The sequence below is a fragment of the Myripristis murdjan genome, chromosome 1 (assembly GCF_902150065.1).
Source record: "Myripristis murdjan chromosome 1, fMyrMur1.1, whole genome shotgun sequence".
NCBI lineage: Eukaryota > Metazoa > Chordata > Actinopteri > Holocentriformes > Holocentridae > Myripristis > Myripristis murdjan.
This window is the reverse complement of record NC_043980.1, coordinates 20,890,420-20,896,419: the sequence shown is the minus strand read 5'-3', so window position 1 is coordinate 20,896,419 and position 6,000 is coordinate 20,890,420.

Sequence of the window (6,000 nt, the reverse complement as noted above, 5' to 3'; positions counted from 1 at the left end):
TGAGCGGCGGCGCCGGTCCGTGATTGGTCAGGACGTCCCGGTTACAAAACCTGCGCTAGAAAGTTTCATAACTACGGAAGATACGTAGTGACACTCCACTGTACAGAAATGTGGACTGTACCAGGGGAGCGAGAGGTGTCACTCCCGTCAGCCGCCGTGGTCGCTCAAATTCCTTTAGTAGCTTCCTGACACTATCTCTATTACGTTTTTATTTTCATTTTTATTATAAATGATTTATTAGTGTATTTATTCATTTTTGACACATTTCTATTTGATTCAGGGTAAGGTCTATGGTCTTAGTGAGGCACTGATAAGATATGAGATCAAGAAATTTAAATAAGTGAAAATAAACAAATAAACTAACACAAGCCTGTACACAGGGTGCTCTGTTTTTATTCATAGTATTGCAATTACTGATGTCATGAAAATTCATGAATATTTCACATATAATAGCTGCGATCTGTGGCTCTCTTGTTTGCTAATTAATCAAATTAATCAATCCAACAAATTATGAATGTCAATATGACTACTAACTATTAATTTTCTCAGTTTAAAGAGGTGTACCATGTGCAATATGATTTCTAGTCTAGTGGACAAACATCTCAGTGGGTCAAACAGAAAGTCATCGTCTTGAATATATAGGATCTTTGATTTTTGCACTACGCAGCTGACGGGAAATTGACACAATAATGACTTTAATCCGGAAATACCAAGAAGTGTTATTTCAATGTCCAACTTGTTGCATGATTTTAGCACTGTGTGTATACTAACAGAAGGTGCAATGCAGCAGGCCCGGCTGATATCACCAGCCCTTTAAAGAAAGAGATTCCATGTTGTTTCAAAAGAGGTTTTGTAAAAAGTTACATCACTCCCCCCCAACAGCACCCCACTCCAGTTTCTCTGTCTTGTGCTTATGAGATTGTAGGAATTTACTGGAAAGGAGTTGTCAGTGTGACAGTGCTGTTTGCACATTTTTTTATTCCCTGAAAGTTGCCGTGTTCTTGGAGTATTCTCCCCTTAGGTCAACACACTTCAATTATTTCATCAATATAATAAACTATTGGCTGACAAATATAAAGACTAGGCCTATATTAAAACTGAACATAAGAAAAAGTTTTGCATGTAGTTTGGGACGCATGATAATATTGGGACGTCACCGGTATCGACCGATATTTGCTTTAAAATTAAATATCTGTATAAGCCAACATTAAAATTTGACATGCTGATATGTGAAATAGGTTAAATCTGCCCTGGTTATGCTTTTGTCAGGACTGTCTCATCGAGAGCATCATCCAAGCCTGTTTAAGCAGGATGAATCTGACAGTTTTGTTTAAGAGAACATGTTATATAAAAATAAATATGTCAGGTTTTACATAACCCGAGTTGAAATAGTTTTCATACTTTGCCCAGTGGAATGTGTACATTTTGAAAGGCATCGTGTTTCATGTCTGCATCTGCCGGTGAGCCTGCAGAATAAGCGCAGACATAATAAAATGTCAATTTCACTGCAGGAGAGACTTGATGTTCTCGGATATCGGAGCAAAATGCAATCTCATGCACCCGTACATTTAGAGGTTTTGCAGGAACTGTAGGTGGATTCGGTTGTCTCTGTGCTCAACCTCGAGCCACAGTTTCTCTCACAGTCAGGATTTTAAACCGTTTAAATGAATCATTTTGCAATCCACTGAAATTTGCATAAGAAATTAAGCAGTTTAATTAAATGTTTTAATGTTTGGTTGCATACCCTATATTTTCCTATCAAGAAATACATTTGCAGCCATCAAATAATGAATGTCAGTGTTAGATGATAAAATCACAACCTCCACTGGCAAACAGCAGACATGCACCTTCACCTATAAATGTGAGAAAGCTGTTTGTTAATTCATGTGTAGAGGATTTTTTATCTGATTTATTCTTTTGCTGAATGAAAATTGACTTTTCATTATTTGACATGTGCATTCGTCATTGATGGATGGCTTTTCATTAGGCTCTTTGAAGGGTACAGTCATTATGATTGATGGTTCACTGCTGTAGTCGTTTGTTGTTTGTAGATACAGAGCACTTTTCTCTTTAGATGTGATAATTTACGGTTGGCATAATAAAACCCTCCATAATCCACAGATGTGCTGTTCTGACAGACTGACCTGCCTGTCACCTCCCATCATCACCTTTAGGCCCCTGACCTCCAGGCCCGCCCTGGTCCATTATCATTATTGTGGCTTAATGGCTTCTTACAGCACAGACGTAAGGGTCGCTAACCTAACAATATATCATTTTATGGAAAATTGCCAACGTAAATGACTCCTCAACATTTGGATGGAGTGACTGTGCTAAATTTCAGTGGCTGTCAGTGATGCACTAACAGACTGTTGATGTTTATAATTAAGAACTCACATCATGCAGGATGTGTCAGCAGCAGCAACACAGACTGGTATCGAAATTCAAGGGAGGCCCAGTATAGGCAGACAGCCGGCAAGTAAAGGAAAAAAAAGGGAATTGAAAAAAAGATGACTTTGAAGACAAAAAGTTTGAATGCTGTGTCATGAGGAGAATGAGGCTGATACCGCAGTTTCTTCATATGTCTAGCCCTCATGTTGTGTTCCGGTTAAATCTGACCGATTTAAAAGTTTTATCTCTGAAAAATGTGGTTAATTTGATCAGACTTACCTAAGATTACATGACTTTGTCCACAAAGACACACAAAATAAATTGTATTAATTTGAATACAATTTTATGTGTTTTATTCAACTTTTGTACACTCGATGTTCCCGGTCAAAAATGACTGGACATTAGAAATGAATAGGGGAGACTACAATTGTAAAAAACTGAGCTCAGGTACATCCTCATTTGTCTTTTAGACCCATGCACACACGCACACACACACACACACATGCATGCACGTGTGCGCACACACACACACACACACACACACACACACACACACACACCTTGGGTTCCCTGGAAACCACTATGGGAGCCTTTGCCCATTAGAGGCTCTCTGTCACAGAAACAACACCTGTTGGCAGTTCTCACAGACAGTTGCAAAATTGTTTCAATAATACTGAACTTTTCTCATAGCTTTGGTATTTAAAGATTTTTTGAGGCCTTGCTCACAGTTCATTGCGTGGCAGCACCATGGCAGATCGATATACCCTAAGTGCAGCTCTTGATTATCTGATCACCACACTGGTGAGGAGAAGAGAGGCCAGAAAAATACTTGGATGGATTAGAGGAGGAAGTTGAAGATGACATCAAATCCTGCTTTGAACTGTTCCTGAGTCCATTGAAACCATAGTGGTAAACATGACCAACTTGGAGGGGAAACGAATTTACAAAGCCAATTGGAAGGAGGTAACCCAGACAGACATCATACATGGGTCTTTTGATTTTGACTGGCGTGTACAGATCCAGAAACAAATCTACCAGCAAAAATGGTTGAAAATGGTTAAAAAAAAAATGTCCTTGGTAACTTTGACACAAAGTAGTCTGTGATAAACAGTATATTATGATTCATCTCATTATTTTTTATAGTCAAAATAATCCAGAAATTATGTTTTTTAGAATTTGAATTCAAGATGTATAAGCTCAGATCAATGAAGCATACAGGCCATAAATAACAAATAGAAGGTCAAATCTTGCAATGTTCACAAGAACCTAAGTTGTTTAAAAAAAATCTAGAACACAAAGTAGTGATTATTACAGTTTTTATGATGACTCTGAATGGAACGGACATTTTTGACCAGGAACACAAAATTGTTTAGCATGAAATGAACACAACATGAGGGCTAGCACAACAGTCATCAGTGAAATCACTTGGTAGAGTTTTTGGTTGGAATGAAAACCTGCAGCCTCTTCACCCTTCATAGTGTATGCTTCCACACCCCTGATCTAGCACCAGCCTTACAGCGCCTCCCTTTGGAAGTGAGCTGCAAATGAAAACCCTTCAAATAGACCATGAGGCACAAGTTGATAAATGACAGGGGGAAAAACAGTTTTAAAAGTGCAATTGAATTGATAAATTCGTTCCTAAATCATAAGTAGTTTTAATAAAAATGGGAGTGATTCAATAAAAATGTGCTTGATTTTATAAGTGCACTCTTCATCAAAACAAGTTTTTGCTCTGCCTTTGTCAAATCAAGTGTGTATTCATCGAATCACCCCTCTGTTTATCAGTGTGTTGACCGAAACAGGGTCGTAAACAGGGTCAAAATGTCCGTTGTGTTGCTGTGTGCCAAAAGTCCAACAACAGTTTGCTGTAAAAAGTCGCCCAGTGTAAACCAACCATTTTTAAAACACCCCAGCAGAAAAAAAAAAAAAAAAAAAAAAAAAACTTACTACAACCAAGGTCTTCTGAAAATAAGACAGCTCAGAGTGACTGACAGTTTAACAGAGTAAGAAATGTAGTCATTCCTGTGTGGCATTCACAGACCCACAGGTCATTACTATCAGTACATTACAGCTGATCAGATGTATGAAGTGATGCAGTGGTCTGGACACACAGGTGGAGAGTGATGGACAAATTTTACATATGCATATAAAGAAGAAACTAACGAGTCCCATGAAAATAATGATTTAAGAGCCGGAGGAATACATTTCTGAACAAAATGTCCTTGAACAAAATTCATTTTTACTCCTCACTGTAAGTTGATAGAAAAACAGCATCTAAAAATATAAAATAAATTTTCTGAATATAGATATAGACATTGATTCTGCTACAGTACATATAGTGAACACCCAGATGATATTCAAATTGAGAATAGTGAAAGATAATTGCCATACAAACATCAGCAAGAAAAGTGTCACATTTTGGATACTTTTTGTGATAATTAGTGCAGAACAAAAATTTAAACTATTATTTAACTACATGAGAATCTTGATCAATGTTAAGTGCCAGGGACCCAAACACTGACCAGCAGAAAACCACTGGACACAAGTAGTGCTTTATGGAAACTTTCTGTAAACATGGCATTAGTCTAAAATGACAAACAGACCTTTAAATATAAGTTAATTCCTATAAGTGCAAGAAAGAAACATGAAACAAGTCAGAGAGTCTTTGAGAATTTATTTGGAATGAACATTGGAACATGACAAAAACTGAATCACATCAGGCCATTCATTCAATTTTAAAATGATGTAGCTGAGCTTGCATCTTTTCTTGCTGAAACACAAGGCTGGAAGCAGCAGGACACAGGGCATGTTCAGGACATTGATTGTTAAAAAAAAAAAAAAAAGAGCCCAACCACATCAGCTTAAAGGGGCTTTATCTGCTGTGAAAGATGACACTGCCCCCTAATGGTAAAAGCAAATCAGTACTCCAAGCCTCTTAAATACGTCAATACAAACTAAAAACAAATGGGAGGGAATGTGGTTAATTAAGAATAAATGTTAGGTATAGTGAAAAAAAAAATCTAAATTTGTATTTTTATATGCATAAAAAGATACATAAAAATGCATGCATAAAAACATACAATCTCTTTGACAGTGACTGACAGAATAAAATGAAATGAAACAAACAGTATGGAACCAGGAGGTTATATAAATTATTAAGTGTCTCATTGCCCAAGTATGTGTCCGTCCTGTGAGATATATTGTTCAAAGTCATTTTTAATTGCAGAAGAGTAGCTGAACGTGCCCACTGGAGAGCCAATGATGTCATTGGACTGTCACTGAGTGTGACTGGTGTGTAGCTGTGTGTGTTTATATGAGTCACAGTGGGGCCATGTCATCCAACTGGTGTGATCTGCCGCATGGCGTCAGCATCAGATGGTGTCATTAGATTACTATCACTGTGGACTGGAAACTTCACAGGAATAGATGCTGTTTTCTAACTGCAGTATTTCTCTTAAAAAAAAAAACAAACAAACAAACAAAAAAAAAAAAAAACATATATTTGTTACACACATATTTGTGATTTGTTTGTAATGTGTTTTTTATTGCACTTCCATACAACAGCAACAGAGACTTAAAAGGGACATTTTGAAACCCTGATTACTCATACAG